Genomic DNA, 26,895 nt, shown 5'->3' on the forward strand with positions numbered 1-26,895 from the left:
CATCAGAGTCTCTTTTGATGGCCAGCATTTCTTGTAGTATAATTACACTCTCTTTCAAGACAGAGCCAGGATCCGCTAGATGGGATCATCTGACTGTTCCATTTTAACAAATATGTCAAATAAAGTGAAGTATTTTGTGCGTAATAGAAATTAGATCTTTCATGGAGTTTCCAGAGGATTGCCTTTCACTCACTCCTGGCTTATTAACCAGTTTGGATAAATAGATTGATAAGAAAGCAGCTCTTACTCCTAAAGTTTAGGCATTCTCAAATGAATGACTGTTAACATATGTCTGCCCCACAGAGACAGATCACTTCTAATAAGTGGGTTCTCTATATGTCACTGATTGCAGACATACTAACTAGAGCTATCGGTATGGTCTTGAATGCGAAAACTCTTATTTTCTCATATGAAAATGTAGTTTTTCATACTTCCAAAAAAAGTGCCTTAAGCATGGTCTTCAATGTGTGCGCGCACGTGGACATTCATATGCAACTACGTTTCCATACAGAGTCTCAAAATCATAGATATATTCATACCTCAGTAAGAATACATGTTGCAATTTACATCCTGCGTGCAGACTGGCCTTGTAGCTCAGTGGCAGAGCACTGGTCTTGTAAACCAGGGGTCATGAGTTCAAGCCTCATCAGGGCCTTTTTACATGAGTCTTTCTGTATGTTGTTTTCAAGTCATTCTTCCCTGGAGTCACACCTTGCTTTAGGATTGCTTATTGCCAAGCTTCCCTTTCCTGCTTTCATATTATCAAGAAAATATCATGAAGATCATTGAATTATAAATTATTGCCTCACCCCTTCCGATCGCCTGACGAACGCCTGACAAACGCCATTCTCACCCTGCCGGGCAAGCCCTGCCGGGCAAAGCCAAATAAGCCATGCATATTTACAGTTCCTTTGAAAGGCAGAGCGAGGACTAGGACCTCTGTTCCGACTGAATCTGCATTCACAGAAAGGATGTTATAAGGCCCTACAAATTTCACCAAGGAGATGTGAAAGTCTTCCCCCATAAAATACTTTTTTTCCCAGATACCCCGGCTCTTAGGCAAATGAGGTTACTCCTCAAAACCCCACCCCCACTCACCATAAATATCCTTCTCTCCTGCTGTCCATTCAAATGATACAAGGTATCTTGTACATAGAGAGAAAGGGAGAATAGGCAGACTTGCTTCAAAGATTTGGTGACTTTGGATGGGTGGGTTGAATGAAGAAGTGAACCTGGTTTCTGGGAAAGGAGTATCGAGATGAAGATGAGGAAAAGTGAACATGGACCACATTCATAGGTTAGAGAAATACATTTAATAGGTTGAATGGTTTTGAAAAGTGAACTTCGAGCAGTAATTGTTGTTTTTTAAACTGCAAAGAAATTAAAAATGAATGTGGGATTGGAGGCACACTCTGAGCAGAAAAGCACCATAAGCTGCTATGGTGCAACTCAAGATGGTGAATAGAACCTTTAATATGATGATGCTCTTCTTTTGCTAGTTTTTTCGAGTCACCTTTTATTGTAAGTAGCTGATACAGCATTTTTTGCAGCTCTTCAGTTTATGGTTATCATGTGAGAACACTGTTTTCATCATATTTATTATTCTACAAATGTATTTTTAAATGCACTGATGTGGTGTTTGCATGAAATGCAAGATGGCACATCATGGAATGTTTAAATTGAGCATCGCGGAGGATATGTGATATTTGGCACCCAGAGGAGTAGGACACGTAGATCCTATAAGAAGTAAAGACTCTCTAGCAAGGGCCGTCCATACTCTGAGTTTAAACTTTACTTTTTGTGAAATGGTTTATGAAAAACAACACAGCTGCTCCAGGTGAGGCTCGAACTCACAACCTCGGCATGGCTCAGTGCAAGTACTGCTGTATAAGTACCGCGCGCTAACCGATTGCGCCACTGGAGCTCTCTCTTTTCACATCTCCCCAGGTGAGCCATCTACAGCTGACCAAGTAGATGACAGACACTGCTCCATCATTCACTGTGCAAGATCGACTCACATGCTAGCATGTTATCATGACTATTAAAAATACAGTCCAAACGGAATAGATTCTATAATTGTCCTATAACATATGCTCTGTCTATTCAAAACCCCATCGAATTATATCTTGACAGTTCTGACAAAGTCTCGGGGAATCTTATGAATATTTGTAATTAGCACATAGTAAGAATTTCCCAAAAATGAAATGTAGGTCCCTGATTGGGGGAAGACGTGGAATGTGAGATCTTGCCTCAGCTGTTTTTTTCTTTTTTAGGTACAGTATATTGACACTTCAGTACCTTTTGTGAAGCAAGGTTTCAGATGGGGCTGTAGGGCAGACGAGGTGGCCGAGTGGTTAAGGCGATGGACTGCTGATCCATTGTGCTCTGCACGCGTGGGTTCGAATCCCACCTTCGTCGGAAAGCCATCAGAGTCTCTTTTGATGGCCAGCATTTCCTGTAGTATAATTACACTCTCTTTCAAGACAGAGCCAGGATCCGCTAGATGGGATCATCTGACTGTTCCATTTTAACAAATATGTCAAATAAAGTGAAGTATTTTGTGCGTAATAGAAATTAGATCTTTCATGGAGTTTCCAGAGGATTGCCTTTCACTCACTCCTGGCTTATTAACCAGTTTGGATAAATAGATTGATAAGAAAGCAGCTCTTACTCCTAAAGTTTAGGCATTCTCAAATGAATGACTGTTAACATATGTCTGCCCCACAGAGACAGATCACTTCTAATAAGTGGGTTCTCTATATGTCACTGATTGCAGACATACTAACTAGAGCTATCGGTATGGTCTTGAATGTGAAAACTCTTATTTTCTCATATGAAAATGTAGTTTTTCATACTTCCAAAAAAAGTGCCTTAAGCATGGTCTTCAATGTGTGCGCGCACGTGGACATTCATATGCAACTACGTTTCCATATAGAGTCTCAAAATCATAGATATATTCATACCTCAGTAAGAATACATGTTGCAATTTACATCCTGCGTGCAGACTGTCCTTGTAGCTCAGTGGCAGAGCACTGGTCTTGTAAACCAGGGGTCATGAGTTCAAGCCTCATCAGGGCCTTTTTACATGAGTCTTTCTGTATGTTGTTTTCAAGTCATTCTTCCCTGGAGTCACACCTTGCTTTAGGATTGCTTATTGCCAAGCTTCCCTTTCCTGCTTTCATATTATCAAGAAAATATCATGAAGATCATTGAATTATAAATTATTGCCTCACCCCTTCCGATCGCCTGACGAACGCCTGACAAACGCCATTCTCACCCTGCCGGGCAAGCCCTGCCGGGCAAAGCCAAATAAGCCATGCATATTTACAGTTCCTTTGAAAGGCAGAGCGAGGACTAGGACCTCTGTTCCGACTGAATCTGCATCCACAGAAAGGATGTTATAAGGCCCTACAAATTTCACCAAGGAGATGTGAAAGTCTTCCCCCATAAAATACTTTTTTTCCCATGTACCCCGGCTCTTAGGCAAATGAGGTTACTCCTCAAAACCCCACCCCCACTCACCATAAATATCCTTCTCTCCTGCTGTCCATTCAAATGATACAAGGTATCTTGTACATAGAGAGAAAGGGAGAATAGGCAGACTTGCTTCAAAGATTTGGTGACTTTGGATGGGTGGGTTGAATGAAGAAGTGAACCTGGTTTCTGGGAAAGGAGTATCGAGATGAAGATGAGGAAAAGTGAACATGGACCACATTCATAGGTTAGAGAAATACATTTAATAGGTTGAATGGTTTTGAAAAGTGAACTTCGAGCAGTAATTGTTGTTTTTTAAACTGCAAAGAAATTAAAAATGAATGTGGGATTGGAGGCACACTCTGAGCAGAAAAGCACCATAAGCTGCTATGGTGCAACTCAAGATGGTGAATAGAACCTTTAATATGATGATGCTCTTCTTTTGCTAGTTTTTTCGAGTCACCTTTTATTGTAAGTAGCTGATACAGCATTTTTTGCAGCTCTTCAGTTTATGGTTATCATGTGAGAACACTGTTTTCATCATATTTATTATTCTACAAATGTATTTTTAAATGCACTGATGTGGTGTTTGCATGAAATGCAAGATGGCACATCATGGAATGTTTAAACTGAGCATCGCGGAGGATATGTGATATTTGGCACCCAGAGGAGTAGGACACGTAGATCCTATAAGAAGTAAAGACTCTCTAGCAAGGGCCGTCCATACTCTGAGTTTAAACTTTACTTTTTGTGAAATGGTTTATGAAAATCAACACAGCTGCTACAGGTGAGGCTCGAACTCACAACCTCGGCATGGCTCAGTGCAAGTACTGCTGTATAAGTACCGCGCGCTAACCGATTGCGCCACTGGAGTTCTCTTTTTTCACATCTCCCCAGGTGAGCCATCTACAGCTGACCAAGTAGATGACAGACACTGCTCCATCATTCACTGTGCAAGATCGACTCACATGCTAGCATGTTATCATGACTATTAAAAATACAGTCCAAACGGAATAGATTCTATAATTGTCCTATAACATATGCTCTGTCTATTCAAAACCCCATAGAATTATATCTTGACAGTTCTGACAAAGTCTAGGGGAATCTTATGAATATTTGTAATTAGCACATAGTAAGAATTTCCCAAAAATGAAATGTAGGTCCCTGATTGGGGGAAGACGTGGAATGTGAGATCTTGCCTCAGCTGTTTTTTTCTTTTTTAGGTACAGTATATTGACACTTCAGTACCTTTTGTGAAGCCAGGTTTCAGATGGGGCTGTAGGGCAGACGAGGTGGCCGAGTGGTTAAGGCGATGGACTGCTAATCCTTTGTGCTCTGCACGCGTGGGTTCGAATCCCACCTTCGTCGGAAAGCAATCAGAGTCGCTTTTGATGGCCAGCATTTCTTGTAGTATAATTACACTCTCTTTCAAGACAGAGCCAGGATCCGCTAGATGGGATCATCTGACTGTTCCATTTTAACAAATATGTCAAATAAAGTGAAGTATTTTGTGCGTAATAGAAATTAGATCTTTCATGGAGTTTCCAGAGGATTGCCTTTCACTCACTCCTGGCTTATTAACCAGTTTGGATAAATAGATTGATAAGAAAGCAGCTCTTACTCCTAAAGTTTAGGCATTCTCAAATGAATGACTGTTAACATATGTCTGCCCCACAGAGACAGATCACTTCTAATAAGTGGGTTCTCTATATGTCACTGATTGCAGACATACTAACTAGAGCTATCGGTATGGTCTTGAATGCGAAAACTCTTATTTTCTCATATGAAAATGTAGTTTTTCATACTTCCAAAAAAAGTGCCTTAAGCATGGTCTTCAATGTGTGCGCGCACGTGGACATTCATATGCAACTACGTTTCCATACAGAGTCTCAAAATCATAGATATATTCATACCTCAGTAAGAATACATGTTGCAATTTACATCCTGCGTGCAGACTGGCCTTGTAGCTCAGTGGCAGAGCACTGGTCTTGTAAACCAGGGGTCATGAGTTCAAGCCTCATCAGGGCCTTTTTACATGAGTCTTTCTGTATGTTGTTTTCAAGTCATTCTTCCCTGGAGTCACACCTTGCTTTAGGATTGCTTATTGCCAAGCTTCCCTTTCCTGCTTTCATATTATCAAGAAAATATCATGAAGATCATTGAATTATAAATTATTGCCTCACCCCTTCCGATCGCCTGACGAACGCCTGACAAACGCCATTCTCACCCTGGCGGGCAAGCCCTGCCGGGCAAAGCCAAATAAGCCATGCATATTTACAGTTCCTTTGAAAGGCAGAGCGAGGACTAGGACCTCTGTTCCGACTGAATCTGCATCCACAGAAAGGATGTTATAAGGCCCTACAAATTTCACCAAGGAGATGTGAAAGTCTTCCCCCATAAAATACTTTTTTTCCCAGATACCCCGGCTCTTAGGCAAATGAGGTTACTCCTCAAAACCCCACCCCCACTCACCATAAATATCCTTCTCTCCTGCTGTCCATTCAAATGATACAAGGTATCTTGTACATAGAGAGAAAGGGAGAATAGGCAGACTTGCTTCAAAGATTTGGTGACTTTGGATGGGTGGGTTGAATGAAGAAGTGAACCTGGTTTCTGGGAAAGGAGTATCGAGATGAAGATGAGGAAAAGTGAACATGGACCACATTCATAGGTTAGAGAAATACATTTAATAGGTTGAATGGTTTTGAAAAGTGAACTTCGAGCAGTAATTGTTGTTTTTTAAACTGCAAAGAAATTAAAAATGAATGTGGGATTGGAGGCACACTCTGAGCAGAAAAGCACCATAAGCTGCTATGGTGCAACTCAAGATGGTGAATAGAACCTTTAATATGATGATGCTCTTCTTTTGCTAGTTTTTTCGAGTCACCTTTTATTGTAAGTAGCTGATACAGCATTTTTTGCAGCTCTTCAGTTTATGGTTATCATGTGAGAACACTGTTTTCATCATATTTATTATTCTACAAATGTATTTTTAAATGCACTGATGTGGTGTTTGCATGAAATGCAAGATGGCACATCATGGAATGTTTAAACTGAGCATCGCGGAGGATATGTGATATTTGGCACCCAGAGGAGTAGGACACGTAGATCCTATAAGAAGTAAAGACTCTCTAGCAAGGGCCGTCCATACTCTGAGTTTAAACTTTACTTTTTGTGAAATGGTTTATGAAAAACAACACAGCTGCTCCAGGTGAGGCTCGAACTCACAACCTCGGCATGGCTCAGTGCAAGTACTGCTGTATAAGTACCGCGCGCTAACCGATTGCGCCACTGGAGCTCTCTCTTTTCACATCTCCCCAGGTGAGCCATCTACAGCTGACCAAGTAGATGACAGACACTGCTCCATCATTCACTGTGCAAGATCGACTCACATGCTAGCATGTTATCATGACTATTAAAAATACAGTCCAAACGGAATAGATTCTATAATTGTCCTATAACATATGCTCTGTCTATTCAAAACCCCATCGAATTATATCTTGACAGTTCTGACAAAGTCTCGGGGAATCTTATGAATATTTGTAATTAGCACATAGTAAGAATTTCCCAAAAATGAAATGTAGGTCCCTGATTGGGGGAAGACGTGGAATGTGAGATCTTGCCTCAGCTGTTTTTTTCTTTTTTAGGTACAGTATATTGACACTTCAGTACCTTTTGTGAAGCCAGGTTTCAGATGGGGCTGTAGGGCAGACGAGGTGGCCGAGTGGTTAAGGCGATGGACTGCTAATCCTTTGTGCTCTGCACGCGTGGGTTCGAATCCCACCTTCGTCGGAAAGCAATCAGAGTCGCTTTTGATGGCCAGCATTTCTTGTAGTATAATTACACTCTCTTTCAAGACAGAGCCAGGATCCGCTAGATGGGATCATCTGACTGTTCCATTTTAACAAATATGTCAAATAAAGTGAAGTATTTTGTGCGTAATAGAAATTAGATCTTTCATGGAGTTTCCAGAGGATTGCCTTTCACTCACTCCTGGCTTATTAACCAGTTTGGATAAATAGATTGATAAGAAAGCAGCTCTTACTCCTAAAGTTTAGGCATTCTCAAATGAATGACTGTTAACATATGTCTGCCCCACAGAGACAGATCACTTCTAATAAGTGGGTTCTCTATATGTCACTGATTGCAGACATACTAACTAGAGCTATCGGTATGGTCTTGAATGCGAAAACTCTTATTTTCTCATATGAAAATGTAGTTTTTCATACTTCCAAAAAAAGTGCCTTAAGCATGGTCTTCAATGTGTGCGCGCACGTGGACATTCATATGCAACTACGTTTCCATACAGAGTCTCAAAATCATAGATATATTCATACCTCAGTAAGAATACATGTTGCAATTTACATCCTGCGTGCAGACTGTCCTTGTAGCTCAGTGGCAGAGCACTGGTCTTGTAAACCAGGGGTCATGAGTTCAAGCCTCATCAGGGCCTTTTTACATGAGTCTTTCTGTATGTTGTTTTCAAGTCATTCTTCCCTGGAGTCACACCTTGCTTTAGGATTGCTTATTGCCAAGCTTCCCTTTCCTGCTTTCATATTATCAAGAAAATATCATGAAGATCATTGAATTATAAATTATTGCCTCACCCCTTCCGATCGCCTGACGAACGCCTGACAAACGCCATTCTCACCCTGGCGGGCAAGCCCTGCCGGGCAAAGCCAAATAAGCCATGCATATTTACAGTTCCTTTGAAAGGCAGAGCGAGGACTAGGACCTCTGTTCCGACTGAATCTGCATCCACAGAAAGGATGTTATAAGGCCCTACAAATTTCACCAAGGAGATGTGAAAGTCTTCCCCCATAAAATACTTTTTTTCCCATGTACCCCGGCTCTTAGGCAAATGAGGTTACTCCTCAAAACCCCACCCCCACTCACCATAAATATCCTTCTCTCCTGCTGTCCATTCAAATGATACAAGGTATCTTGTACATAGAGAGAAAGGGAGAATAGGCAGACTTGCTTCAAAGATTTGGTGACTTTGGATGGGTGGGTTGAATGAAGAAGTGAACCTGGTTTCTGGGAAAGGAGTATTGAGATGAAGATGAGGAAAAGTGAACATGGACCACATTCATAGGTTAGAGAAATACATTTAATAGGTTGAATGGTTTTGAAAAGTGAACTTCGAGCAGTAATTGTTGTTTTTTAAACTGCAAAGAAATTAAAAATGAATGTGGGATTGGAGGCACACTCTGAGCAGAAAAGCACCATAAGCTGCTATGGTGCAACTCAAGATGGTGAATAGAACCTTTAATATGATGATGCTCTTCTTTTGCTAGTTTTTTCGAGTCACCTTTTATTGTAAGTAGCTGATACAGCATTTTTTGCAGCTCTTCAGTTTATGGTTATCATGTGAGAACACTGTTTTCATCATATTTATTATTCTACAAATGTATTTTTAAATGCACTGATGTGGTGTTTGCATGAAATGCAAGATGGCACATCATGGAATGTTTAAACTGAGCATCGCGGAGGATATGTGATATTTGGCACCCAGAGGAGTAGGACACGTAGATCCTATAAGAAGTAAAGACTCTCTAGCAAGGGCCGTCCATACTCTGAGTTTAAACTTTACTTTTTGTGAAATGGTTTATGAAAATCAACACAGCTGCTACAGGTGAGGCTCGAACTCACAACCTCGGCATGGCTCAGTGCAAGTACTGCTGTATAAGTACCGCGCGCTAACCGATTGCGCCACTGGAGTTCTCTTTTTTCACATCTCCCCAGGTGAGCCATCTACAGCTGACCAAGTAGATGACAGACACTGCTCCATCATTCACTGTGCAAGATCGACTCACATGCTAGCATGTTATCATGACTATTAAAAATACAGTCCAAACGGAATAGATTCTATAATTGTCCTATAACATATGCTCTGTCTATTCAAAACCCCATAGAATTATATCTTGACAGTTCTGACAAAGTCTAGGGGAATCTTATGAATATTTGTAATTAGCACATAGTAAGAATTTCCCAAAAATGAAATGTAGGTCCCTGATTGGGGGAAGACGTGGAATGTGAGATCTTGCCTCAGCTGTTTTTTTCTTTTTTAGGTACAGTATATTGACACTTCAGTACCTTTTGTGAAGCCAGGTTTCAGATGGGGCTGTAGGGCAGACGAGGTGGCCGAGTGGTTAAGGCGATGGACTGCTAATCCTTTGTGCTCTGCACGCGTGGGTTCGAATCCCACCTTCGTCGGAAAGCAATCAGAGTCGCTTTTGATGGCCAGCATTTCTTGTAGTATAATTACACTCTCTTTCAAGACAGAGCCAGGATCCGCTAGATGGGATCATCTGACTGTTCCATTTTAACAAATATGTCAAATAAAGTGAAGTATTTTGTGCGTAATAGAAATTAGATCTTTCATGGAGTTTCCAGAGGATTGCCTTTCACTCACTCCTGGCTTATTAACCAGTTTGGATAAATAGATTGATAAGAAAGCAGCTCTTACTCCTAAAGTTTAGGCATTCTCAAATGAATGACTGTTAACATATGTCTGCCCCACAGAGACAGATCACTTCTAATAAGTGGGTTCTCTATATGTCACTGATTGCAGACATACTAACTAGAGCTATCGGTATGGTCTTGAATGCGAAAACTCTTATTTTCTCATATGAAAATGTAGTTTTTCATACTTCCAAAAAAAGTGCCTTAAGCATGGTCTTCAATGTGTGCGCGCACGTGGACATTCATATGCAACTACGTTTCCATACAGAGTCTCAAAATCATAGATATATTCATACCTCAGTAAGAATACATGTTGCAATTTACATCCTGCGTGCAGACTGGCCTTGTAGCTCAGTGGCAGAGCACTGGTCTTGTAAACCAGGGGTCATGAGTTCAAGCCTCATCAGGGCCTTTTTACATGAGTCTTTCTGTATGTTGTTTTCAAGTCATTCTTCCCTGGAGTCACACCTTGCTTTAGGATTGCTTATTGCCAAGCTTCCCTTTCCTGCTTTCATATTATCAAGAAAATATCATGAAGATCATTGAATTATAAATTATTGCCTCACCCCTTCCGATCGCCTGACGAACGCCTGACAAACGCCATTCTCACCCTGGCGGGCAAGCCCTGCCGGGCAAAGCCAAATAAGCCATGCATATTTACAGTTCCTTTGAAAGGCAGAGCGAGGACTAGGACCTCTGTTCCGACTGAATCTGCATCCACAGAAAGGATGTTATAAGGCCCTACAAATTTCACCAAGGAGATGTGAAAGTCTTCCCCCATAAAATACTTTTTTTCCCAGATACCCCGGCTCTTAGGCAAATGAGGTTACTCCTCAAAACCCCACCCCCACTCACCATAAATATCCTTCTCTCCTGCTGTCCATTCAAATGATACAAGGTATCTTGTACATAGAGAGAAAGGGAGAATAGGCAGACTTGCTTCAAAGATTTGGTGACTTTGGATGGGTGGGTTGAATGAAGAAGTGAACCTGGTTTCTGGGAAAGGAGTATCGAGATGAAGATGAGGAAAAGTGAACATGGACCACATTCATAGGTTAGAGAAATACATTTAATAGGTTGAATGGTTTTGAAAAGTGAACTTCGAGCAGTAATTGTTGTTTTTTAAACTGCAAAGAAATTAAAAATGAATGTGGGATTGGAGGCACACTCTGAGCAGAAAAGCACCATAAGCTGCTATGGTGCAACTCAAGATGGTGAATAGAACCTTTAATATGATGATGCTCTTCTTTTGCTAGTTTTTTCGAGTCACCTTTTATTGTAAGTAGCTGATACAGCATTTTTTGCAGCTCTTCAGTTTATGGTTATCATGTGAGAACACTGTTTTCATCATATTTATTATTCTACAAATGTATTTTTAAATGCACTGATGTGGTGTTTGCATGAAATGCAAGATGGCACATCATGGAATGTTTAAACTGAGCATCGCGGAGGATATGTGATATTTGGCACCCAGAGGAGTAGGACACGTAGATCCTATAAGAAGTAAAGACTCTCTAGCAAGGGCCGTCCATACTCTGAGTTTAAACTTTACTTTTTGTGAAATGGTTTATGAAAAACAACACAGCTGCTCCAGGTGAGGCTCGAACTCACAACCTCGGCATGGCTCAGTGCAAGTACTGCTGTATAAGTACCGCGCGCTAACCGATTGCGCCACTGGAGCTCTCTCTTTTCACATCTCCCCAGGTGAGCCATCTACAGCTGACCAAGTAGATGACAGACACTGCTCCATCATTCACTGTGCAAGATCGACTCACATGCTAGCATGTTATCATGACTATTAAAAATACAGTCCAAACGGAATAGATTCTATAATTGTCCTATAACATATGCTCTGTCTATTCAAAACCCCATCGAATTATATCTTGACAGTTCTGACAAAGTCTCGGGGAATCTTATGAATATTTGTAATTAGCACATAGTAAGAATTTCCCAAAAATGAAATGTAGGTCCCTGATTGGGGGAAGACGTGGAATGTGAGATCTTGCCTCAGCTGTTTTTTTCTTTTTTAGGTACAGTATATTGACACTTCAGTACCTTTTGTGAAGCCAGGTTTCAGATGGGGCTGTAGGGCAGACGAGGTGGCCGAGTGGTTAAGGCGATGGACTGCTAATCCTTTGTGCTCTGCACGCGTGGGTTCGAATCCCACCTTCGTCGGAAAGCAATCAGAGTCGCTTTTGATGGCCAGCATTTCTTGTAGTATAATTACACTCTCTTTCAAGACAGAGCCAGGATCCGCTAGATGGGATCATCTGACTGTTCCATTTTAACAAATATGTCAAATAAAGTGAAGTATTTTGTGCGTAATAGAAATTAGATCTTTCATGGAGTTTCCAGAGGATTGCCTTTCACTCACTCCTGGCTTATTAACCAGTTTGGATAAATAGATTGATAAGAAAGCAGCTCTTACTCCTAAAGTTTAGGCATTCTCAAATGAATGACTGTTAACATATGTCTGCCCCACAGAGACAGATCACTTCTAATAAGTGGGTTCTCTATATGTCACTGATTGCAGACATACTAACTAGAGCTATCGGTATGGTCTTGAATGCGAAAACTCTTATTTTCTCATATGAAAATGTAGTTTTTCATACTTCCAAAAAAAGTGCCTTAAGCATGGTCTTCAATGTGTGCGCGCACGTGGACATTCATATGCAACTACGTTTCCATACAGAGTCTCAAAATCATAGATATATTCATACCTCAGTAAGAATACATGTTGCAATTTACATCCTGCGTGCAGACTGGCCTTGTAGCTCAGTGGCAGAGCACTGGTCTTGTAAACCAGGGGTCATGAGTTCAAGCCTCATCAGGGCCTTTTTACATGAGTCTTTCTGTATGTTGTTTTCAAGTCATTCTTCCCTGGAGTCACACCTTGCTTTAGGATTGCTTATTGCCAAGCTTCCCTTTCCTGCTTTCATATTATCAAGAAAATATCATGAAGATCATTGAATTATAAATTATTGCCTCACCCCTTCCGATCGCCTGACGAACGCCTGACAAACGCCATTCTCACCCTGGCGGGCAAGCCCTGCCGGGCAAAGCCAAATAAGCCATGCATATTTACAGTTCCTTTGAAAGGCAGAGCGAGGACTAGGACCTCTGTTCCGACTGAATCTGCATCCACAGAAAGGATGTTATAAGGCCCTACAAATTTCACCAAGGAGATGTGAAAGTCTTCCCCCATAAAATACTTTTTTTCCCAGATACCCCGGCTCTTAGGCAAATGAGGTTACTCCTCAAAACCCCACCCCCACTCACCGTAAATATCCTTCTCTCCTGCTGTCCATTCAAATGATACAAGGTATCTTGTACATAGAGAGAAAGGGAGAATAGGCAGACTTGCTTCAAAGATTTGGTGACTTTGGATGGGTGGGTTGAATGAAGAAGTGAACCTGGTTTCTGGGAAAGGAGTATCGAGATGAAGATGAGGAAAAGTGAACATGGACCACATTCATAGGTTAGAGAAATACATTTAATAGGTTGAATGGTTTTGAAAAGTGAACTTCGAGCAGTAATTGTTGTTTTTTAAACTGCAAAGAAATTAAAAATGAATGTGGGATTGGAGGCACACTCTGAGCAGAAAAGCACCATAAGCTGCTATGGTGCAACTCAAGATGGTGAATAGAACCTTTAATATGATGATGCTCTTCTTTTGCTAGTTTTTTCGAGTCACCTTTTATTGTAAGTAGCTGATACAGCATTTTTTGCAGCTCTTCAGTTTATGGTTATCATGTGAGAACACTGTTTTCATCATATTTATTATTCTACAAATGTATTTTTAAATGCACTGATGTGGTGTTTGCATGAAATGCAAGATGGCACATCATGGAATGTTTAAACTGAGCATCGCGGAGGATATGTGATATTTGGCACCCAGAGGAGTAGGACACGTAGATCCTATAAGAAGTAAAGACTCTCTAGCAAGGGCCGTCCATACTCTGAGTTTAAACTTTACTTTTTGTGAAATGGTTTATGAAAAACAACACAGCTGCTCCAGGTGAGGCTCGAACTCACAACCTCGGCATGGCTCAGTGCAAGTACTGCTGTATAAGTACCGCGCGCTAACCGATTGCGCCACTGGAGCTCTCTCTTTTCACATCTCCCCAGGTGAGCCATCTACAGCTGACCAAGTAGATGACAGACACTGCTCCATCATTCACTGTGCAAGATCGACTCACATGCTAGCATGTTATCATGACTATTAAAAATACAGTCCAAACGGAATAGATTCTATAATTGTCCTATAACATATGCTCTGTCTATTCAAAACCCCATCGAATTATATCTTGACAGTTCTGACAAAGTCTCGGGGAATCTTATGAATATTTGTAATTAGCACATAGTAAGAATTTCCCAAAAATGAAATGTAGGTCCCTGATTGGGGGAAGACGTGGAATGTGAGATCTTGCCTCAGCTGTTTTTTTCTTTTTTAGGTACAGTATATTGACACTTCAGTACCTTTTGTGAAGCAAGGTTTCAGATGGGGCTGTAGGGCAGACGAGGTGGCCGAGTGGTTAAGGCGATGGACTGCTGATCCATTGTGCTCTGCACGCGTGGGTTCGAATCCCACCTTCGTCGGAAAGCCATCAGAGTCTCTTTTGATGGCCAGCATTTCCTGTAGTATAATTACACTCTCTTTCAAGACAGAGCCAGGATCCGCTAGATGGGATCATCTGACTGTTCCATTTTAACAAATATGTCAAATAAAGTGAAGTATTTTGTGCGTAATAGAAATTAGATCTTTCATGGAGTTTCCAGAGGATTGCCTTTCACTCACTCCTGGCTTATTAACCAGTTTGGATAAATAGATTGATAAGAAAGCAGCTCTTACTCCTAAAGTTTAGGCCGTCTCAAATGAATGACTGTTAACATATGTCTGCCCCACAGAGACAGATCACTTCTAATAAGTGGGTTCTCTATATGTCACTGATTGCAGACATACTAACTAGAGCTATCGGTATGGTCTTGAATGCGAAAACTCTTATTTTCTCATATGAAAATGTAGTTTTTCATACTTCCAAAAAAAGTGCCTTAAGCATGGTCTTCAATGTGTGCGCGCACGTGGACATTCATATGCAACTACGTTTCCATACAGAGTCTCAAAATCATAGATATATTCATACCTCAGTAAGAATACATGTTGCAATTTACATCTTGCGTGCAGACTGGCCTTGTAGCTCAGTGGCAGAGCACTGGTCTTGTAAACCAGGGGTCATGAGTTCAAGCCTCATCAGGGCCTTTTTACATGAGTCTTTCTGTATGTTGTTTTCAAGTCATTCTTCCCTGGAGTCACACCTTGCTTTAGGATTGCTTATTGCCAAGCTTCCCTTTCCTGCTTTCATATTATCAAGAAAATATCATGAAGATCATTGAATTATAAATTATTGCCTCACCCCTTCCGATCGCCTGACGAACGCCTGACAAACGCCATTCTCACCCTGCCGGGCAAGCCCTGCCGGGCAAAGCCAAATAAGCCATGCATATTTACAGTTCCTTTGAAAGGCAGAGCGAGGACTAGGACCTCTGTTCCGACTGAATCTGCATCCACAGAAAGGATGTTATAAGGCCCTACAAATTTCACCAAGGAGATGTGAAAGTCTTCCCCCATAAAATACTTTTTTTCCCATGTACCCCGGCTCTTAGGCAAATGAGGTTACTCCTCAAAACCCCACCCCCACTCACCATAAATATCCTTCTCTCCTGCTGTCCATTCAAATGATACAAGGTATCTTGTACATAGAGAGAAAGGGAGAATAGGCAGACTTGCTTCAAAGATTTGGTGACTTTGGATGGGTGGGTTGAATGAAGAAGTGAACCTGGTTTCTGGGAAAGGAGTATCGAGATGAAGATGAGGAAAAGTGAACATGGACCACATTCATAGGTTAGAGAAATACATTTAATAGGTTGAATGGTTTTGAAAAGTGAACTTCGAGCAGTAATTGTTGTTTTTTAAACTGCAAAGAAATTAAAAATGAATGTGGGATTGGAGGCACACTCTGAGCAGAAAAGCACCATAAGCTGCTATGGTGCAACTCAAGATGGTGAATAGAACCTTTAATATGATGATGCTCTTCTTTTGCTAGTTTTTTCGAGTCACCTTTTATTGTAAGTAGCTGATACAGCATTTTTTGCAGCTCTTCAGTTTATGGTTATCATGTGAGAACACTGTTTTCATCATATTTATTATTCTACAAATGTATTTTTAAATGCACTGATGTGGTGTTTGCATGAAATGCAAGATGGCACATCATGGAATGTTTAAACTGAGCATCGCGGAGGATATGTGATATTTGGCACCCAGAGGAGTAGGACACGTAGATCCTATAAGAAGTAAAGACTCTCTAGCAAGGGCCGTCCATACTCTGAGTTTAAACTTTACTTTTTGTGAAATGGTTTATGAAAATCAACACAGCTGCTACAGGTGAGGCTCGAACTCACAACCTCGGCATGGCTCAGTGCAAGTACTGCTGTATAAGTACCGCGCGCTAACCGATTGCGCCACTGGAGTTCTCTTTTTTCACATCTCCCCAGGTGAGCCATCTACAGCTGACCAAGTAGATGACAGACACTGCTCCATCATTCACTGTGCAAGATCGACTCACATGCTAGCATGTTATCATGACTATTAAAAATACAGTCCAAACGGAATAGATTCTATAATTGTCCTATAACATATGCTCTGTCTATTCAAAACCCCATAGAATTATATCTTGACAGTTCTGACAAAGTCTAGGGGAATCTTATGAATATTTGTAATTAGCACATAGTAAGAATTTCCCAAAAATGAAATGTAGGTCCCTGATTGGGGGAAGACGTGGAATGTGAGATCTTGCCTCAGCTGTTTTTTTCTTTTTTAGGTACAGTATATTGACACTTCAGTACCTTTTGTGAAGCCAGGTTTCAGATGGGGCTGTAGGGCAGACGAGGTGGCCGAGTGGTTAAGGCGATGGACTGCTAATCCTTTGTGCTCTGCACGCGTGGGTTCGAATCCCACCTTCGTCGGAAAGCAATCAGAGTCGCTTTTGATGGCCAGCATTTCTTGTAGTATAATTACACTCTCTTTCAAGACAGAGCCAGGATCCGCTAGATGGGATCATCTGACTGTTCCATTTTAACAAATATGTCAAATAAAGTGAAGTATTTTGTGCGTAATAGAAATTAGATCTTTCATGGAGTTTCCAGAGGATTGCCTTTCACTCACTCCTGGCTTATTAACCAGTTTGGATAAATAGATTGATAAGAAAGCAGCTCTTACTCCTAAAGTTTAGGCCGTCTCAAATGAATGACTGTTAACATATGTCTGCCCCACAGAGACAGATCACTTCTAATAAGTGGGTTCTCTATATGTCACTGATTGCAGACATACTAACTAGAGCTATCGGTATGGTCTTGAATGCGAAAACTCTTATTTTCTCATATGAAAATGTAGTTTTTCATACTTCCAAAAAAAGTGCCTTAAGCATGGTCTTCAATGTGTGCGCGCACGTGGACATTCATATGCAACTACGTTTCCATACAGAGTCTCAAAATCATAGATATATTCATACCTCAGTAAGAATACATGTTGCAATTTACATCCTGCGTGCAGACTGGCCTTGTAGCTCAGTGGCAGAGCACTGGTCTTGTAAACCAGGGGTCATGAGTTCAAGCCTCATCAGGGCCTTTTTACATGAGTCTTTCTGTATGTTGTTTTCAAGTCATTCTTCCCTGGAGTCACACCTTGCTTTAGGATTGCTTATTGCCAAGCTTCCCTTTCCTGCTTTCATATTATCAAGAAAATATCATGAAGATCATTGAATTATAAATTATTGCCTCACCCCTTCCGATCGCCTGACGAACGCCTGACAAACGCCATTCTCACCCTGCCGGGCAAGCCCTGCCGGGCAAAGCCAAATAAGCCATGCATATTTACAGTTCCTTTGAAAGGCAGAGCGAGGACTAGGACCTCTGTTCCGACTGAATCTGCATCCACAGAAAGGATGTTATAAGGCCCTACAAATTTCACCAAGGAGATGTGAAAGTCTTCCCCCATAAAATACTTTTTTTCCCAGATACCCCGGCTCTTAGGCAAATGAGGTTACTCCTCAAAACCCCACCCCCACTCACCATAAATATCCTTCTCTCCTGCTGTCCATTCAAATGATACAAGGTATCTTGTACATAGAGAGAAAGGGAGAATAGTCAGATTTGCTTCAAAGATTTGGTGACTTTGGATGGGTGGGTTGAATGAAGAAGTGAACCTGGTTTCTGGGAAAGGAGTATCGAGATGAAGATGAGGAAAAGTGAACATGGACCACATTCATAGGTTAGAGAAATACATTTAATAGGTTGAATGGTTTTGAAAAGTGAACTTCGAGCAGTAATTGTTGTTTTTTAAACTGCAAAGAAATTAAAAATGAATGTGGGATTGGAGGCACACTCTGAGCAGAAAAGCACCATAAGCTGCTATGGTGCAACTCAAGATGGTGAATAGAACCTTTAATATGATGATGCTCTTCTTTTGCTAGTTTTTTCGAGTCACCTTTTATTGTAAGTAGCTGATACAGCATTTTTTGCAGCTCTTCAGTTTATGGTTATCATGTGAGAACACTGTTTTCATCATATTTATTATTCTACAAATTTATTTTTAAATGCACTGATGTGGTGTTTGCATGAAATGCAAGATGGCACATCATGGAATGTTTAAACTGAGCATCGCGGAGGATATGTGATATTTGGCACCCAGAGGAGTAGGACACGTAGATCCTATAAGAAGTAAAGACTCTATAGCAAGGGCCGTCCATACTCTGAGTTTAAACTTTACTTTTTGTGAAATGGTTTATGAAAAACAACACGGCTGCTCCAGGTGAGGCTCGAACTCACAACCTCGGCATGGCTCAGTGCAAGTACTGCTGTATAAGTACCGCGCGTTAACCAATTGCGCCACTGGAGCTCTCTTTTCACATCTCCCCAGGTGAGCCATCTACAGCTGACCAAGTAGATGACAGACACTGCTCCATCATTCACTGTGCAAGATCGACTCACATGCTAGCATGTTATCATGACTATTAAAAATACAGTCCAAACGGAATAGATTCTATAATTGTCCTATAACATATGCTCTGTCAATTCAAAACCCCATAGAATTATATCTTGACAGTTCTGACAAAGTCTAGGGGAATCTTATGAATATTTGTAATTAGCACATAGTAAGAATTTACCAAAAATGAAATGTAGGTCCCTGATTGGGGGAAGACGTGGAATGTGAGATCTTGCCTCAGCTGTTTTTTTCTTTTTTGGTACAGTATATTGACACTTCAGTACCTTTTGTGAAGCAAGGTTTCAGATGGGGCTGTAGGGCAGACGAGGTGGCCGAGTGGTTAAGGCGAAGGACTGCTAATCCATTGTGCTCTGCACGCGTGGGTTTGAATCCCACCTTCGTCGGAAAGCCATCAGAGTCTCTTTTGATGGCCAGCATTTCTTGTAGTATAATTACACTCTCTTTCAAGACAGAGCCAGGATCCGCTAGATGGGATCATCTGACTGTTCCATTTTAACAAATATGTCAAATAAAGTGAAGTATTTTGTGCGTAATAGAAATTAGATCTTTCATGGAGTTTCCAGAGGATTGCCTTTCACTCACTCCTGGCTTATTAACCAGTTTGGATAAATAGATTGATAAGAAAGCAGCTCTTACTCCTAAAGTTTAGGCCGTCTCAAATGAATGACTGTTAACATATGTCTGCCCCACAGAGACAGATCACTTCTAATAAGTGGGTTCTCTATATGTCACTGATTGCAGACATACTAACTAGAGCTATCGGTATGGTCTTGAATGCGAAAACTCTTATTTTCTCATATGAAAATGTAGTTTTTCATACTTCCAAAAAAAGTGCCTTAAGCATGGTCTTCAATGTGTGCGCGCACGTGGACATTCATATGCAACTACGTTTCCATACAGAGTCTCAAAATCATAGATATATTCATACCTCAGTAAGAATACATGTTGCAATTTACATCTTGCGTGCAGACTGGCCTTGTAGCTCAGTGGCAGAGCACTGGTCTTGTAAACCAGGGGTCATGAGTTCAAGCCTCATCAGGGCCTTTTTACATGAGTCTTTCTGTATGTTGTTTTCAAGTCATTCTTCCCTGGAGTCACACCTTGCTTTAGGATTGCTTATTGCCAAGCTTCCCTTTCCTGCTTTCATATTATCAAGAAAATATCATGAAGATCATTGAATTATAAATTATTGCCTCACCCCTTCCGATCGCCTGACGAACGCCTGACAAACGCAATTCTCACCCTGCCGGGCAAGCCCTGCCGGGCAAAGCCAAATAAGCCATGCATATTTACAGTTCCTTTGAAAGGCAGAGCGAGGACTAGGACCTCTGTTCCGACTGAATCTGCATCCACAGAAAGGATGTTATAAGGCCCTACAAATTTCACCAAGGAGATGTGAAAGTCTTCCCCCATAAAATACTTTTTTTCCCAGATACCCCGGCTCTTAGGCAAATGAGGTTACTCCTCAAAACCCCACCCCCACTCACCATAAATATCCTTCTCTCCTGCTGTCCATTCAAATGATACAAGGTATCTTGTACATAGAGAGAAAGGGAGAATAGGCAGACTTGCTTCAAAGATTTGGTGACTTTGGATGGGTGGGTTGAATGAAGAAGTGAACCTGGTTTCTGGGAAAGGAGTATCGAGATGAAGATGAGGAAAAGTGAACATGGACCACATTCATAGGTTAGAGAAATACATTTAATAGGTTGAATGGTTTTGAAAAGTGAACTTCGAGCAGTAATTGTTGTTTTTTAAACTGCAAAGAAATTAAAAATGAATGTGGGATTGGAGGCACACTCTGAGCAGAAAAGCACCATAAGCTGCTATGGTGCAACTCAAGATGGTGAATAGAACCTTTAATATGATGATGCTCTTCTTTTGCTAGTTTTTTCGAGTCACCTTTTATTGTAAGTAGCTGATACAGCATTTTTTGCAGCTCTTCAGTTTATGGTTATCATGTGAGAACACTGTTTTCATCATATTTATTATTCTACAAATGTATTTTTAAATGCACTGATGTGGTGTTTGCATGAAATGCAAGATGGCACATCATGGAATGTTTAAACTGAGCATCGCGGAGGATATGTGGTATTTGGCACCCAGAGGAGTAGGACACGTAGATCCTATAAGAAGTAAAGACTCTCTAGCAAGGGCCGTCCATACTCTGAGTTTAAACTTTACTTTTTGTGAAATGGTTTATGAAAATCAACACAGCTGCTACAGGTGAGGCTCGAACTCACAACCTCGGCATGGCTCAGTGCAAGTACTGCTGTATAAGTACCGCGCGCTAACCGATTGCGCCACTGGAGTTCTCTTTTTTCACATCTCCCCAGGTGAGCCATCTACAGCTGACCAAGTAGATGACAGACACTGCTCCATCATTCACTGTGCAAGATCGACTCACATGCTAGCATGTTATCATGACTATTAAAAATACAGTCCAAACGGAATAGATTCTATAATTGTCCTATAACATATGCTCTGTCTATTCAAAACCCCATAGAATTATATCTTGACAGTTCTGACAAAGTCTAGGGGAATCTTATGAATATTTGTAATTAGCACATAGTAAGAATTTCCCAAAAATGAAATGTAGGTCCCTGATTGGGGGAAGACGTGGAATGTGAGATCTTGCCTCAGCTGTTTTTTTCTTTTTTAGGTACAGTATATTGACACTTCAGTACCTTTTGTGAAGCCAGGTTTCAGATGGGGCTGTAGGGCAGACGAGGTGGCCGAGTGGTTAAGGCGATGGACTGCTAATCCTTTGTGCTCTGCACGCGTGGGTTCGAATCCCACCTTCGTCGGAAAGCAATCAGAGTCGCTTTTGATGGCCAGCATTTCTTGTAGTATAATTACACTCTCTTTCAAGACAGAGCCAGGATCCGCTAGATGGGATCATCTGACTGTTCCATTTTAACAAATATGTCAAATAAAGTGAAGTATTTTGTGCGTAATAGAAATTAGATCTTTCATGGAGTTTCCAGAGGATTGCCTTTCACTCACTCCTGGCTTATTAACCAGTTTGGATAAATAGATTGATAAGAAAGCAGCTCTTACTCCTAAAGTTTAGGCCGTCTCAAATGAATGACTGTTAACATATGTCTGCCCCACAGAGACAGATCACTTCTAATAAGTGGGTTCTCTATATGTCACTGATTGCAGACATACTAACTAGAGCTATCGGTATGGTCTTGAATGCGAAAACTCTTATTTTCTCATATGAAAATGTAGTTTTTCATACTTCCAAAAAAAGTGCCTTAAGCATGGTCTTCAATGTGTGCGCGCACGTGGACATTCATATGCAACTACGTTTCCATACAGAGTCTCAAAATCATAGATATATTCATACCTCAGTAAGAATACATGTTGCAATTTACATCCTGCGTGCAGACTGGCCTTGTAGCTCAGTGGCAGAGCACTGGTCTTGTAAACCAGGGGTCATGAGTTCAAGCCTCATCAGGGCCTTTTTACATGAGTCTTTCTGTATGTTGTTTTCAAGTCATTCTTCCCTGGAGTCACACCTTGCTTTAGGATTGCTTATTGCCAAGCTTCCCTTTCCTGCTTTCATATTATCAAGAAAATATCATGAAGATCATTGAATTATAAATTATTGCCTCACCCCTTCCGATCGCCTGACGAACGCCTGACAAACGCCATTCTCACCCTGCCGGGCAAGCCCTGCCGGGCAAAGCCAAATAAGCCATGCATATTTACAGTTCCTTTGAAAGGCAGAGCGAGGACTAGGACCTCTGTTCCGACTGAATCTGCATCCACAGAAAGGATGTTATAAGGCCCTACAAATTTCACCAAGGAGATGTGAAAGTCTTCCCCCATAAAATACTTTTTTTCCCAGATACCCCGGCTCTTAGGCAAATGAGGTTACTCCTCAAAACCCCACCCCCACTCACCATAAATATCCTTCTCTCCTGCTGTCCATTCAAATGATACAAGGTATCTTGTACATAGAGAGAAAGGGAGAATAGTCAGATTTGCTTCAAAGATTTGGTGACTTTGGATGGGTGGGTTGAATGAAGAAGTGAACCTGGTTTCTGGGAAAGGAGTATCGAGATGAAGATGAGGAAAAGTGAACATGGACCACATTCATAGGTTAGAGAAATACATTTAATAGGTTGAATGGTTTTGAAAAGTGAACTTCGAGCAGTAATTGTTGTTTTTTAAACTGCAAAGAAATTAAAAATGAATGTGGGATTGGAGGCACACTCTGAGCAGAAAAGCACCATAAGCTGCTATGGTGCAACTCAAGATGGTGAATAGAACCTTTAATATGATGATGCTCTTCTTTTGCTAGTTTTTTCGAGTCACCTTTTATTGTAAGTAGCTGATACAGCATTTTTTGCAGCTCTTCAGTTTATGGTTATCATGTGAGAACACTGTTTTCATCATATTTATTATTCTACAAATGTATTTTTAAATGCACTGATGTGGTGTTTGCATGAAATGCAAGATGGCACATCATGGAATGTTTAAACTGAGCATCGCGGAGGATATGTGATATTTGGCACCCAGAGGAGTAGGACACGTAGATCCTATAAGAAGTAAAGACTCTATAGCAAGGGCCGTCCATACTCTGAGTTTAAACTTTACTTTTTGTGAAATGGTTTATGAAAAACAACACGGCTGCTCCAGGTGAGGCTCGAACTCACAACCTCGGCATGGCTCAGTGCAAGTACTGCTGTATAAGTACCGCGCGTTAACCGATTGCGCCACTGGAGCTCTCTCTTTTCACATCTCCCCAGGTGAGCCATCTACAGCTGACCAAGTAGATGACAGACACTGCTCCATCATTCACTGTGCAAGATCGACTCACATGCTAGCATGTTATCATGACTATTAAAAATACAGTCCAAACGGAATAGATTCTATAATTGTCCTATAACATATGCTCTGTCAATTCAAAACCCCATAGAATTATATCTTGACAGTTCTGACAAAGTCTAGGGGAATCTTATGAATATTTGTAATTAGCACATAGTAAGAATTTACCAAAAATGAAATGTAGGTCCCTGATTGGGGGAAGACGTGGAATGTGAGATCTTGCCTCAGCTGTTTTTTTCTTTTTTGGTACAGTATATTGACACTTCAGTACCTTTTGTGAAGCAAGGTTTCAGATGGGGCTGTAGGGCAGACGAGGTGGCCGAGTGGTTAAGGCGAAGGACTGCTAATCCATTGTGCTCTGCACGCGTGGGTTTGAATCCCACCTTCGTCGGAAAGCCATCAGAGTCTCTTTTGATGGCCAGCATTTCTTGTAGTATAATTACACTCTCTTTCAAGACAGAGCCAGGATCCGCTAGATGGGATCATCTGACTGTTCCATTTTAACAAATATGTCAAATAAAGTGAAGTATTTTGTGCGTAATAGAAATTAGATCTTTCATGGAGTTTCCAGAGGATTGCCTTTCACTCACTCCTGGCTTATTAACCAGTTTGGATAAATAGATTGATAAGAAAGCAGCTCTTACTCCTAAAGTTTAGGCCGTCTCAAATGAATGACTGTTAACATATGTCTGCCCCACAGAGACAGATCACTTCTAATAAGTGGGTTCTCTATATGTCACTGATTGCAGACATACTAACTAGAGCTATCGGTATGGTCTTGAATGCGAAAACTCTTATTTTCTCATATGAAAATGTAGTTTTTCATACTTCCAAAAAAAGTGCCTTAAGCATGGTCTTCAATGTGTGCGCGCACGTGGACATTCATATGCAACTACGTTTCCATACAGAGTCTCAAAATCATAGATATATTCATACCTCAGTAAGAATACATGTTGCAATTTACATCTTGCGTGCAGACTGGCCTTGTAGCTCAGTGGCAGAGCACTGGTCTTGTAAACCAGGGGTCATGAGTTCAAGCCTCATCAGGGCCTTTTTACATGAGTCTTTCTGTATGTTGTTTTCAAGTCATTCTTCCCTGGAGTCACACCTTGCTTTAGGATTGCTTATTGCCAAGCTTCCCTTTCCTGCTTTCATATTATCAAGAAAATATCATGAAGATCATTGAATTATAAATTATTGCCTCACCCCTTCCGATCGCCTGACGAACGCCTGACAAACGCAATTCTCACCCTGCCGGGCAAGCCCTGCCGGGCAAAGCCAAATAAGCCATGCATATTTACAGTTCCTTTGAAAGGCAGAGCGAGGACTAGGACCTCTGTTCCGACTGAATCTGCATCCACAGAAAGGATGTTATAAGGCCCTACAAATTTCACCAAGGAGATGTGAAAGTCTTCCCCCATAAAATACTTTTTTTCCCAGTATCCCCGGCTCTTAGGCAAATGAGGTTACTCCTCAAAACCCCACCCCCACTCACCATAAATATCCTTCTCTCCTGCTGTCCATTCAAATGATACAAGGTATCTTGTACATAGAGAGAAAGGGAGAATAGGCAGACTTGCTTCAAAGATTTGGTGACTTTGGATGGGTGGGTTGAATGAAGAAGTGAACCTGGTTTCTGGGAAAGGAGTATCGAGATGAAGATGAGGAAAAGTGAACATGGACCACATTCATAGGTTAGAGAAATACATTTAATAGGTTGAATGGTTTTGAAAAGTGAACTTCGAGCAGTAATTGTTGTTTTTTAAACTGCAAAGAAATTAAAAATGAATGTGGGATTGGAGGCACACTCTGAGCAGAAAAGCACCATAAGCTGCTATGGTGCAACTCAAGATGGTGAATAGAACCTTTAATATGATGATGCTCTTCTTTTGCTAGTTTTTTCGAGTCACCTTTTATTGTAAGTAGCTGATACAGCATTTTTTGCAGCTCTTCAGTTTATGGTTATCATGTGAGAACACTGTTTTCATCATATTTATTATTCTACAAATGTATTTTTAAATGCACTGATGTGGTGTTTGCATGAAATGCAAGATGGCACATCATGGAATGTTTAAACTGAGCATCGCGGAGGATATGTGATATTTGGCACCCAGAGGAGTAGGACACGTAGATCCTATAAGAAGTAAAGACTCTCTAGCAAGGGCCGTCCATACTCTGAGTTTAAACTTTACTTTTTGTGAAATGGTTTATGAAAAACAACACGGCTGCTCCAGGTGAGGCTCGAACTCACAACCTCGGCATGGCTCAGTGCAAGTACTGCTGTATAAGTACCGCGCGCTAACCGATTGCACCACTGGAGCTCTCTCTTTTCACATCTCCCCAGGTGAGCCATCTACAGCTGACCAAGTAGATGACAGACACTGCTCCATCATTCACTGTGCAAGATCGACTCACATGCTAGCATGTTATCATGACTATTAAAAATACAGTCCAAACGGAATAGATTCTATAATTGTCCTATAACATATGCTCTGTCTATTCAAAACCCCATAGAATTATATCTTGACAGTTCTGACAAAGTCTCGGGGAATCTTATGAATATTTGTAATTAGCACATAGTAAGAATTTCCCAAAAATGAAATGTAGGTCCCTGATTGGGGGAAGACGTGGAATGTGAGATCTTGCCTCAGCTGTTTTTTTCTTTTTTAGGTACAGTATATTGACACTTCAGTACCTTTTGTGAAGCAAGGTTTCAGATGGGGCTGTAGGGCAGACGAGGTGGCCGAGTGGTTAAGGCGATGGACTGCTAATCCATTGTGCTCTGCACGCGTGGGTTCGAATCCCACCTTCGTCGGAAAGCCATCAGAGTCTCTTTTGATGGCCAGCATTTCTTGTAGTATAATTACACTCTCTTTCAAGACAGAGCCAGGATCCGCTAGATGGGATCATCTGACTGTTCCATTTTAACAAATATGTCAAATAAAGTGAAGTATTTTGTGCGTAATAGAAATTAGATCTTTCATGGAGTTTCCAGAGGATTGCCTTTCACTCACTCCTGGCTTATTAACCAGTTTGGATAAATAGATTGATAAGAA

General features: G+C 41.1%; 10 non-coding genes across 10 annotated transcripts; 3 read left to right on the forward strand and 7 right to left on the reverse strand.

Moving 5' to 3' along the window:
* Positions 1 to 1,829: 1,829 nt before the first annotated feature.
* TRNAI-UAU (transfer RNA isoleucine (anticodon UAU)) lies at positions 1,830 to 1,924 on the reverse strand. Its single transcript has 2 exons — positions 1,887 to 1,924; positions 1,830 to 1,865 (listed from the first exon to the last, which is right to left on the reverse strand). It is a non-coding gene; the product is annotated as a tRNA-Ile (tRNA).
* Positions 1,925 to 2,336: 412 nt separating this feature from the next.
* Positions 2,337 to 2,418, forward strand: TRNAS-GCU (transfer RNA serine (anticodon GCU)). The gene has a single exon. It is a non-coding gene; the product is annotated as a tRNA-Ser (tRNA).
* A 4,259-nt stretch (positions 2,419 to 6,677) lies between these two features.
* TRNAI-UAU (transfer RNA isoleucine (anticodon UAU)) lies at positions 6,678 to 6,772 on the reverse strand. The gene is made up of 2 exons: positions 6,735 to 6,772; positions 6,678 to 6,713 (listed from the first exon to the last, which is right to left on the reverse strand). It is a non-coding gene; the product is annotated as a tRNA-Ile (tRNA).
* Positions 6,773 to 11,525: 4,753 nt separating this feature from the next.
* Positions 11,526 to 11,620, reverse strand: TRNAI-UAU (transfer RNA isoleucine (anticodon UAU)). The gene is made up of 2 exons: positions 11,583 to 11,620; positions 11,526 to 11,561 (listed from the first exon to the last, which is right to left on the reverse strand). It is a non-coding gene; the product is annotated as a tRNA-Ile (tRNA).
* A 2,329-nt stretch (positions 11,621 to 13,949) lies between these two features.
* On the reverse strand, positions 13,950 to 14,044 carry TRNAI-UAU (transfer RNA isoleucine (anticodon UAU)). Its single transcript has 2 exons — positions 14,007 to 14,044; positions 13,950 to 13,985 (listed from the first exon to the last, which is right to left on the reverse strand). It is a non-coding gene; the product is annotated as a tRNA-Ile (tRNA).
* A 412-nt stretch (positions 14,045 to 14,456) lies between these two features.
* On the forward strand, positions 14,457 to 14,538 carry TRNAS-GCU (transfer RNA serine (anticodon GCU)). Its single transcript has one exon. It is a non-coding gene; the product is annotated as a tRNA-Ser (tRNA).
* A 4,259-nt stretch (positions 14,539 to 18,797) lies between these two features.
* Positions 18,798 to 18,892, reverse strand: TRNAI-UAU (transfer RNA isoleucine (anticodon UAU)). Its single transcript has 2 exons — positions 18,855 to 18,892; positions 18,798 to 18,833 (listed from the first exon to the last, which is right to left on the reverse strand). It is a non-coding gene; the product is annotated as a tRNA-Ile (tRNA).
* A 4,750-nt stretch (positions 18,893 to 23,642) lies between these two features.
* TRNAI-UAU (transfer RNA isoleucine (anticodon UAU)) lies at positions 23,643 to 23,737 on the reverse strand. Its single transcript has 2 exons — positions 23,700 to 23,737; positions 23,643 to 23,678 (listed from the first exon to the last, which is right to left on the reverse strand). It is a non-coding gene; the product is annotated as a tRNA-Ile (tRNA).
* A 2,328-nt stretch (positions 23,738 to 26,065) lies between these two features.
* On the reverse strand, positions 26,066 to 26,160 carry TRNAI-UAU (transfer RNA isoleucine (anticodon UAU)). The gene is made up of 2 exons: positions 26,123 to 26,160; positions 26,066 to 26,101 (listed from the first exon to the last, which is right to left on the reverse strand). It is a non-coding gene; the product is annotated as a tRNA-Ile (tRNA).
* Positions 26,161 to 26,572: 412 nt separating this feature from the next.
* Positions 26,573 to 26,654, forward strand: TRNAS-GCU (transfer RNA serine (anticodon GCU)). The gene has a single exon. It is a non-coding gene; the product is annotated as a tRNA-Ser (tRNA).
* Positions 26,655 to 26,895: the final 241 nt, after the last annotated feature.

This window comes from Triturus cristatus, chromosome 12 (genome assembly GCF_964204655.1).
Source record: "Triturus cristatus chromosome 12, aTriCri1.1, whole genome shotgun sequence".
Classification (NCBI taxonomy): Eukaryota; Metazoa; Chordata; class Amphibia; order Caudata; family Salamandridae; genus Triturus; species Triturus cristatus.